This window comes from Schistocerca gregaria, chromosome X (genome assembly GCF_023897955.1).
Source record: "Schistocerca gregaria isolate iqSchGreg1 chromosome X, iqSchGreg1.2, whole genome shotgun sequence".
NCBI lineage: Eukaryota > Metazoa > Arthropoda > Insecta > Orthoptera > Acrididae > Schistocerca > Schistocerca gregaria.
The window spans coordinates 682,922,111-682,933,749 of NC_064931.1; the positions used below are offsets into that span (position 1 = coordinate 682,922,111).

Consider the following 11,639-nt stretch of genomic DNA (forward strand, 5'->3'; position numbering starts at 1 on the left):
TAGGGGACTGATGACCACAGATGTTAAGTCCCATAGTGCTTAGAGCCATTTGAACCATTTTTTTGAAACTTCGTCTATTATAGCACCGCACCAAAATTGTATAATTGTTGAACTTGAATTCTCTCCGTTGCTCTTTCAAGACACGCTGTACATGTTTAGCACAGTTAGAGGCAAATAAGGCATTTTTACATTGCCATCTCATTCCTTTTCTCGAAAAAGGAATCTTCTAATTGTAACATGTCATTTGGTTAGTCTAGTTGGTTGGTTGATTTGGAGAGTGGGGGGGGGGGGGGGGATTGATTTGGGGGAAGAGACCAGACAGTGAGGTCATCGGTCTCATCGGATTAGGGAAGGAAGGGGAAGCAAGTTGGCCGTGTCCTTCCGAAGGAACCATCCCGGTATTTGCCAGAAGCGATTGAGGGAAATCGCGGAAAACCTAAATCAGGATGGCCGGAGGCGGGATTGAACCGTCGTCCTCCGGAACGCGAGTCCGGTGTGCTAACCACTGCGCCACCCCGCTCGGTGGTTAGTCTAGTATTTTGTTATTTAAGGATCAGTATTATCTAAGACTCTGAATTATGATTTACCTTAGTTTCTCTATTTCAGAACAAAAACAATTTAATCACTAGCGAAGTTGCAGTATATCGTACATTTCGTCGTTATTAAAACCAGTGAGGGGCTACTTTCACTGTCCTAAAATCTAACAGCGATGGATGGTGTTATAAAAATCACTGTCTTACTTACTGGATTACTGTACGACCTTTGAGACGTTTCTACCAAGTCAATGGCAATACACAGACGTTAACACAATACTCACTTTGAAGGCTTTCCTGAAGCGGTAGGTTTCAGACTATAACAATGGTGTCCACGCATCTGAAGCTGTTTGTCATTTCATGCGCATGATCCACATCTTGAGATATGTAGTTACCTCCTTATCACTCTGTTACTATGGAAATGTATAGATTTTCAATCCATGCGTCATATGTACCCACTGAACAAGGGCCAGTGTCGCACATGACCTTTCCTTTGTTGGTTTAGAACTGGACGCACTGCAGCACAGACAACTACGGGCATCAACTGAGCCTTCAGACTTGACACTTGAAAGCGATCCGCTTTGACGTGCATTAGCAGCCATCCACAAACGACGAACTGCCGTCACTAGTGGCTTGACCCTAGACAAACTGTTAGCGACATAGCGGTGACGATGGAGGTCATAAATGCTACCTTCTGGAATACAGACGTAAGATAATGACAGTTGTTTGTCGGAAGAGCATGTAAGGACTGATAGCTCCATTAATGCAAACGAAATGGTCCATTCGAGTGCACCGGCTGACATCCGCTCTTTTCATTTAACATCTAGGCTCGTTCTAGACCATACAACCACTAATATGCATTCCTGAAATGGTTCAAATGGCTCTGAGCACCATGGGACTTAACATCTGAGGTCATCAGTCCCCTAGAACTTAGAACAACTTAAACCTAACATCACACACATCCATGCCCGAGACAGGATTCGAACCTGCGACCGTAGCAGTCGTGCGGTTCCGGACTGAGCGTCTAGAACCGCTCGGCCACCGCGACCGGTAGCCACCGTTGCATGGAAACCACACACGTCACAAAATGGAAACCAACGTACTTGTTTCACAAATAGCTGGGCTTTGATAACCGCCCTTTTCAGTTCTCTGTAATAATAATGAACCATCTGGTTATGCCAAGCTAATAAAAGAATAACTCAGCCACTGACAGTCACGTGCGCACGTGAAGAAAAGTAAGCAAGAACCCTTGTCATCGAGACTCGAAAACGCTCTCCTGTCATGCACAGGCAACAGCAGTCAATCCAATGATTATTTAGAAAAATGAGTGAAGCTGCATAAGGAATTGAATCCCTCTCCTACAGATTAAGTCACATATTTTGTCATTGAGGTTTAAATAGATGAAAGCTCTGGTAATAAGGTAATTCGCATATCAACTACTGACTCATAACTTGGACTTAATTACTGACTGATAGTTGTGACTACAAGGCACACAGTAGTTATTTGCACAGCGGTCGATATGCCGATATGCTGATGAAGATGTCATACAAAATATTTCTTGAACATTCGGCAAGAAGTCTGTAGAATGTCGATTTCTGTGCAACTGCATAAGAAAGGTAGAAACTGACTAGAAATATTTTCGCAAAAACTGTTCTGGAATACCAGTCACTGACGTCGCACATGTAGCGTCCATTTGGCTTCATTTTTTTCTTTTTTCCTCGTCGAAAGTGACCAACCAAAACGCTCTTCTAAGCAGCAGCCGACACTATGGTGGAACACACTGTGCCACTTACTATCTGAATATGGGTGTAAGTACCCGAAATAGTTTGAATGAAGGAACGAATTTCCTAAGCTAGTGACTGTTAGTGCTTTATTCCGCCATATAAAAGATAACTTAAGATCACTAAGCACCTTCCATGTACATCCCGCACGTCTCGCTTAGATGAAAATACTCTTGACAAAACAGATTTTCGAGGCAATTTGCGCGATTTTCCGTACACTGACTAAAAGTCGGGCTCCAAACTTCAAGCATTGCTTGAAGATCACAAGTAATTGATCCGTAATCCTGTTTCGGACGAGATGCATTAGGCTCAATCCAGCCACAATGATATTCCAAGTCCGCATTCCAGAAGTTTACAGGGCATTACACTTTTCGTCCTTCACGTCATGTACGTTACAAGCATATGAACTCGAGACTCGCTAGGAGGGAAGATTGTTTACTGAGACGACTTCCCCTTCTCCTTCCCTCGAGCCTCCCCCCCCCCATCCATATCTCTCTCTCTCTCTCTCTCTCTCTCTCTCTCTCTCTCTCTCTCTCTCTCTCGCTCCCTCTCCCTCCCGCTCTCCCTCTCCCTCTCTCTTTTCGTCTTCCTCTTCTCTGTACATTCACAATTACACTTAAGTGTTCAGTCAACGAGATCGTAAACCTCACCTCGGGAGTTATTTGGAACTGTTATTCAGTGAAATGATGCTAAACACAGCGTGGCAGACACTATACATACAGTATGTGCTACATTTGTGATCTGTCATCGCATGGTCATTCAATCTCTCTCTGTCTTGAACTTCAGAGCCAGGAAATGATTCATTGCACTGTGATATGACGGAGCTGCAGACAGTTCGCTTGACATCGCTTATCAGCGCGTAGGCTCTCGCAATACTTCGCGAGGGCATGCCGGGCTAAGGACGTTCGCTAAGTGAGGTTCGTTGTTTCGTCGAGTTATCTAAGACCAACAGATAGGCGGAAGTTTCCGAAACTAGTAGGTCTTGCTGAAAGGCGTCAACATTCCTCCCTGCGTGCCATCCTTAGTATGATAAGGACTGTGCCGTGCACCAAAGTCGATGCAGTGACAGATTTGGTCAATGCGTATTTCGCTTGCACCGAGAGGTAATAGATCGACTGCTCCATTATTGCGGAGATTCACTCGCGTTCGAGTTTTTTTCTAGCAACCAGATGACTATGTGGACTGGATAGTTTTTATGCAGTGCTTTTAGATTCACAGAAAATTGTCATCCTGACAGGAATACACCTCCATTGTAATTGGTAATATGATTCTGAGTTGAATACTGAATACCTTCGTATTCAGGTCACAATTTCCATAGCTAAATTTAGATTCCGGTAGGCGCCATGAAATACACGGTCCAGTCACATTAATGTGACCACCGCCTTTGTTCGACGGCAGCGTGCAGTAACCTCTCACAGAAGTCAGGTGGCAGCTGTAGCAGTGGAGGATGTATGAAGCGTGTCGGGGGAAGCGGAAAGCAGAGCAGCCGTTGTTTTAATGCGGAAACGGACCGATTTATCTGACGTCCAAAAGGGGATTTCGGGCCAACAATGGAGGCATTTCCGAAACGGCTAAGTTTGTAAATTGTTCGCAAGCCGTCGTGGTTAAAGTACGCCGTGCATGGCAAAATGGCGTTATCCAAAACCGGTGCGGTTGCAACTGTGGTACATCATGGGCTCAAATGGTTCAAATGGCTCTGAGCACTATGGAACTATACATCTTAGGTCATCAGTCCCCTAGAACTTAGAACTACTTAAACCTAACTAACCTAAGGACATCACACACATCTATGCCCGAGGCAGGATTCGAACTTGCGACCGAAGCAGTCGCGCGGTTCCAGACAGAAGCGCTTAGAACCGTTCGGCCACAGCGGCCGGCCTAGTACAAGGCATAAATGCCGCTGACGAAATGCTAACTACATCGTGACTTACGGCTTCCATAATCAACACTGTGGAGAGGTGAGTTGTCCAGCAACGTGCCTCGTTTTAGGTGGGCTCAGAAACTGCGTTGCGAACGTAGGGATAACACATTCAGTAAGACCACTGTCGACTGCTTCTCGCTTCTACGACCGGCTGGTATACCGCTGTTTCAGTGACATGGCTCTAGATTAGACGTAAAACTCTTACTACTTGTGCGGGGGATTCGCACTTGCACGTTAGATCTCAAGATAAATTGAGAACTCTGTGAACGTTTCACGGGCTGTACGATACAAAAGTGGAATTTATGACAGAGTTGACTAATGCCTCAGATTTGACAAGCTGGAAGCAAGGATCACATTTATTCTCACGATTTCGCTGGAGAGAGTGTATCTGCTGTACGGAAAGAGACAGCGTTCGTTTTAAGTCACGCTACGACGCTCCATACAGCACTCAGCACGAAGTCTTAGATTAAGCGTGAAGTGATGTTCGGTCATTCTGGAAATTATATGCTTGGAAATTAAAATTAGTTGCTGTTAGTGCAATCCGACCTCATTCACCACGTAAAGTCAACAACGGGAGAGTTGCAGGAGTAACACTCATGAGCCTAGGTTTGAGTTCTTGTAGAGTTTCTGGACTTTCCAACAGAGAAAATTAGAAGCAGACACCTAGTACACTCATAAAAAGTGAACCGGAAGCACTAAGTTTCAAATACTCGTTTTAAATAGTCGCAGCCGCACGGAAAGAATGTGGCTTGGAGCTGCATGTCTACAAGGTACCGTGTGCACCTTTTAGAGGAGAGATGAACTGTTGATCTCATAGCGAGGTAAAAGGCCACCTAACGGACAGGAAAACTGAAGTACTTGTCATGTCCACGCATAGATTAATCTTAATCTTCCTCTTCTTGTATTAGGCGAATTAATGCTGTGGAAGCGATATTTCTATCGCTGTGATCAGTTCACACTTTTCGATAATTATTCATTGGTGTAACATCTTTAATATTAATGACGGACTTTTCGTATTACGGTGCATCTATGTCTACTTCATAATCCACCTAGCGGTTTGTGACGGAGTGTACTTCTGGTACCACTAACTGATCGACCCTCCCCGTTCCACTCGCGGATGGCGCGTGGGAAGAATGATTGTCGGTAATCCGCTGTATTAGCTTTAATTTCTAGAATTTTCTCGTCGTGGTTATTCCGTGAGATGTATGAGGGAGGAAATAATATGTTTTCCAACTCTTCCCGGAGAGTGCTCTTTCGCCATGATGCACAACGCCTCTCTTGTAACGTCTGCCACTTGAATTCGTTGAGCATCTGTGTAACGCTCTCGCACCCACTAAATGATCCGATAGTGAAGGGCTCCACTCTTCTGTCGGTCCTACATGCTAAGGATCCAGTACTGATGAACAATATTTAAGTATCAGCCGAACAAGCGCCTTTTAAGCCACTTTGTGAATGAAAAGAAACTTTTTCATAATTCTTACAAAGACGAAAAACTTACTACCCTGTTTTTTTTCTTTTTATAAATATCTGTTGGAAATCGTGCTTATGCAGTCCTGCTTAATGGAAGTCAAGAACCTTGCTGTACGTACAGAATACTTTGTCAAGCTGCGACTTTACGAATAATTGTATCTTCTGGTACGTTTTAAGACACATATTCGGATAGAAGAAAATTGATTTCCTGTAGTGTACTCGATAAAGTCTCTATGCAGTGTATCATGTAGAGAATTAGAATGTTTCTCGCTCATGTGGTTCACTATCTAGAAACAAGCAGATGTTGTAGAGCAGCAGAGTAAAGCAAGACATCAGCAGTTCTTTGTAATGTGCATTTCTCGAAGAATGGTAAGTCTGTGAATTCACTCCCGCTGAGACTGGGCGCACAGCCTGCGTTGGGCTGGCATATGCTGCCGTGTGCGAGTGACAGTGAAGTTTGGTAAATCCGTAAGCGGTTGGCGCGAGAGGGCTCCCATGGGCAGAGCGAGAAGACCGGCAGTCGACTCAAAGGTCACGAGCGTCCCTGAACTGGTCGCACGGACTGCAGATAGCTTTTGAAATGTTAACGAGCGCTTTGTTAGGGAGCGACTGTGCAGTGCCGGCTTGTAAGTTTCCAGTGCCCTGTAGCACTCCGGGGCACAAGCACACGCGGGACGGCTCCTCCACGTTCGTCGCTGCTCCGGCTCAGTTCGGCATTCACGCGATTTGCAGCTCTTCGCGTACTTGTCTTTTATGAATGACGAGTCATTGCATTAAGTACAGCTAAAATTTCAGTATTTTCAGTCGAATATGCCCTCGCCTCAACATACACAATTATTACTTCGTTACACATTTCGGAAAACTTGTAAATTCAAATCACTTCATTACACTGCACACTTTATAACGTGGTCTGATGAAAGTACTGGTTCAAAAGCGTACGTTTTAATTATTCCCTTCTGCCAGGAATACTAGCTTCACTAAGATGATTTAAATTTTTACAAGAACCGAGTCTCAGTTAAAGAACCAGTGACTTATACTAGAAACACGCCTGTCATAACTAATTGTACTCGCTTAGTTTGCCAGAGGAGGCATTTATAAGCGACAAGTACACTCTTCGCTGACTCTTTTCCACTCTGGAGGTGATCGTGTGAACTACTTGGAGGAGCCCTGGAGGCTTGTCCTCACTGAAACAAAGGAATCTGTTTTCCCCGACGCAGATGATTACGAAACTGTAGACGAGTGTTGATGACCGCTAACAGATGTAAGAAAAATGGCTCTGAGCACTATGGGACTTAACATCTGAGGTCATCCGTCCCCTAGAACTTAGAACTACTTAAACCTAACTAACCTAAGGACATCACACATCCATGCCCGAGGCAGGATTCGAACCTGCGACCGTAGCGGTCGCGCGGTTCCAGACTGAAGCGTCTAGAAGCGCTCGGTCACAGCGGCCGGCAGATGTAAGAAAGATATCTGAAATACGAATTGCATCTTCTCATTATGTGACTCATCCAGTTTTTCATTTGCGAGAGCAGGCATAATTTCATTTTGCAGAGCTCTAAGTGCAATATTGCAATTCATCGTTGTTGGATTCAAAGTTCAGTTATTTTCCTTATATTTACATACACCCTTGCTAAGAACATACATGACTCTTCTTTTTGGAGGACAACAGTTTAATCCGAAGATCTAGTCAAGTTCCGTTGCAGCTTAAAACATCGAAACGAAATGACGTCAAGCATTAACCTAGAGAGAGCTCGTTTCTCGATTATACTCCTTAAATGAGAATATTCTATACATATCATAGCGCTAGAATTGGCTGAAGTAGATGCTGGGATTAAGCGAATGCCATACTCTTACAGAAAAATGTGACAAATTAGAATGACGTACATTTCAAGGAGTTTCTGCTCAGATATATTTAAGTGCTCGTGTTACGTAACCACGCACTGTTCGCTCGTGGCATGATTTGAGAACAGCTAGAAGTGCTGGATTAAGTCAAGACGGCACTTAGCTCGAAGACCTAAGATTGAAGCGTCGTAAAATTGTCCCGTTGGTCGTTTTTGCCTAGTTATACATTTGTCATTCTGGCGTAATCAAACGACGGGAGAGAACCCTAGCCGGTTGCTTAGGTACACGAGCTACTGTAGGGACAGTGAGCTTCCTCTTTAGTTTCTGCAGAGATATAATAAACTATTTTACTGTTTTGTGAAATTATAGGAATGTAAGTAAGTTAAGTCATAAGCTGAGGAGGTTGTGCCCCACAATTCATAAGTATTAAAAAAAGTCATGATTAGCGCCTCGAGCTGCTGATAAAATTCTTTATTTAACAATTAGTTTCGTCGAAGGATCATCCTCAGGTTCTTAAACCAATTTACATCATATCAGGCGGATAGAAAATCAATGGCGTCAGATAGTAAAACCATTAATTTGTTTCTGTTTGCACAACTTAATATAAATTACATCGTCTATATATAAGCTGTGCTAGGCATTGCACTCCTTCATGTCACGTCAGTAGTCGACGTTAACGCTATGGGCGGATGCCAACATTTACAGCCCATTATATATTGGTGTAATTTACATTACGCTGTGACAACACTGACAATTTCATAGTTTTATTATCTAACGTCATTTATTTTATATTTGCCTAATATGATGCTGTAAATGCATTTAAGAAGCTGATGATGGTCTGTCGATCAAAACTAGTTGTTGCTTAAAGAATTGTCACCAGCTCGAAGCAGTAGTCACATTGAAATTAAATCACATGGTACCGTCGACGCAAAGATCAGTGTACGCGGAACATCAGCTAATTTGGACGAGGCTACGAAATAAATATTGCCTTCAACTGTTAACAAAATATTTCCTGTACTTGGTAGAAGTCATTTTGGAATTCCCACAAATCAAATTAGCATAGGCATGTGAGATTTCTAGCACCGCCCCTCTCGATTAAGAGTCTCGTGTCTTAACTCTTTGAGTCATTTGTGAATTTCTTGGAGATGGATCATAGTAGCAAATGTGGTCCGCTCCAGTACGTAGAACACAAAGTTAACAGCAGTTTGGCGAGCTGAAAATGAATGTGTGCCTTCAGTTCAGATTAATACAAGTTTGAAGTCAAGATTCTTGCGTTATAGTCGCCGTGTACCAAAGATCGCTACGAAATTATAGCCCCCAGATACCAGCATTAATGTTGTGGTAGTTGTGAGGTTGCTCTTAAAAACACGGTCGGAAATTTTTAGTCCATCAGAATTTTTCTTGGTGCAGAATTGTAGACAATATTCTGAGTTCGAATATAATAAATTTCCTAGAGACTGAAAAGATTAAGTCCATGAATCAGCACGGTTTTAGAAAGCATCGTTCGTGCGAAACTCAGCATGCCATTTTTTCGCATGAAGTACTGCGAACTTTGGATGATCGGCAACACGCAGATTCCATATTTGTAGATCTCCGTAAAGCATTTGACACGGTACCCCACTGCAGACTGTTAGTGAAGGTACGAGCATGTGGAATAGGTTCTCAGGTACGTCAGGGGCTCGAAGATTTCTTAAGTAGAAGAACCCAAATGTAGTACTCGACGGCGAGTGTTCATCAGAGACTAGGATATTGTCAGGTGTGCCTCAGGGAAATGTGTTACGACCGCTGCTATTTTCTATATCCATAACTGATTTGGCGGACAGGGTAGTTGGTGTGATGAATGGCAGTTAGCTCTAAATGTAGAAAAGTGTAAGTTATTGCGGATGAGTAGGAGAAACAATCCGCTAGTGTTGGATACAGCACCAGCAGTGTCCTGCTTGACAGAGTAACGTTGTTTAAATATCAGGGCGTAACGTTGCAAAGTGATATGACATGGAGTACGCATGTGAGGATTGTAATAGGGAAGACGAGTTTTAGACTTGAGTTTATTGGAAGAATTTTAGGAAAGTGTGGTTCATCTGTAAAGGAGACCGCATAAAGGAAGCTAGTACAACCGATTCTCGAATACTGCCCGAGTGTTTGAGACTAGGTCGGATTAAAGGAACACGTCGAAGCAATTCAGAACAACGTGCAAGTATTACGGAGATGCTTCGGGATCGCACATTGGAATCCCTGGATGGAAGGCGACGTACTTTTTGATGAACGCTATTGAGAAAATTTTGAAAGCCGTCATTTCAAGCTGTCTGCTGAACGATTCTACTGTTGCCAGCTTACATTTCGCGTAAGGACCACGAAGATAAGATACGAAACATTAAGGCTCATACGGAGGCATATAAACAGTCGTTTTTCCCTCGCTCTGTTTGCAAGTGGAACAGTAAAGGAAATGACCAGTAGTGGTGCGGGTTGCCCTACGCCATATACCGTACGGTAACTTGCGGAGTATGTGTGTGGGTGTAGATGCAGATCATTGTGTCGCGTTGAAAGAACCCGCCTGCCATGGGAAAGGCACTCTACGGACTTAATTGCAAGTGATATGTACGCACAGACTGATAATACCTGCCGAGAGGGTCTTTCACTAGGACGAACGGACTAATATAATGTCACGAAAACATTCCTCAGACCACAGTGCTTAGATATTCATATCAGTTCTTTTCAGGAACGGTTTCAGTGTTTTAATTCTCCTGTTTCTCGCCTGATGCTACGGCTAGGTGGATCAGAATTCTAAGTGCAATAAAGAAATATGGTAATGACCCTCTGTAATCCATTGTAGACCCAATTCCGAACTACTGAGCGTCTGTTTACACATGAAAATGCGCGTACACACACACACACACACACACACACACACACACACACACACACACACACACACACACACAATATCCTTATAGTTGACGCACGACCTATACATCATTGGTCTATTGTAACAATTCCATCTTCTTCAATGTAAAGTGATGTAGAGTCAATCCTGCATCCACCGTGCGTTTACCTCACATGAACAGACTAACATTCTAAACGGCTTAAGAGAGAATCATTAGGCCCGGAAAACCACCGTTCCACTGTGCATTTTGTGCGAATAACAATATTTATCCGGAATGATATTTTCACTCTGTAGCGGAGTGTGCGCTGATATGAAACTTCCTGGCAGATTAAAACCGTGTGCCGGACCGAGACTCGAACTTGGGACCTTTGCCTTTCGCGGGCAAGTGCTCTACCAACTGAGCTACCCAAGCACAACTCACGCCCCGTCCTCACAGCTTTACTTCCACCAGTACCTCGTCTCCTACTTTCGAAACTTCACAGAAGCTCTCCTGCGAACCTTGCAGAACCGAATAACAATGAGATGTATCTCGCAAAGATAATATATTACACAATCCTTAGGTATGTACACTGCTACGTGGTGGCTTAGGGGCTGTGTCAAAACACATTCTGCATCAGTGAGTTGTGATTGTTCCCAGAGAATATTCATGGCACCGTTTCTATTTCCAGATGAACGTCACGTGGAGTCGCCGTGTTTCCTCGCTCCGAGCCCTTGTCATTCTCATGTCCGGTGTGTATATGACTACTGGACGGAGAACTGATAAGGGCCCGTGGTGGGGTGTTCAGCGCCTGCAGCGGCTCAGCTTCAAGAACATTTTGCTAGCAAGTGAAGGACCGCAACGAGCACGCCTTATCGTTAGTGCCGGCACTCTAGTGGCTGAGCTTCCCCTTGCAGGCATAGCATCTAGCCTGTGCGGAGATGCCGGCCCTAGGGCTCAGGTGACGTTCAGAATACCTGAGTGTGTAGCCTTACATTCGCTTATCGACCTGCGTGTTTACGTGCACGTGTTTGCAACCTACTGAGATTGAAATCAAATTCTTAAGCATACTTACCAGCTAAGTTTCCTCATCCTATGAGTTACGAGAAAATAAGTGCAATATGAAACTCCAGTAAGAGTCAGGTACAAAGTGCAACCGACAAAAGTAACAGGTCCATTCAAAATTTCAGTATTACCAACATTTTGATTGTCGAGACTAATACCAACTGTC

The 11,639-nt window shown here is 43.9% G+C and overlaps 1 non-coding gene across 1 annotated transcript; it reads right to left on the reverse strand.

The window, feature by feature from the left end:
* Positions 1-447: 447 nt before the first annotated feature.
* Trnaa-cgc (transfer RNA alanine (anticodon CGC)) lies at positions 448-520 on the reverse strand. Its single transcript has one exon. It is a non-coding gene; the product is annotated as a tRNA-Ala (tRNA).
* Positions 521-11,639: the final 11,119 nt, after the last annotated feature.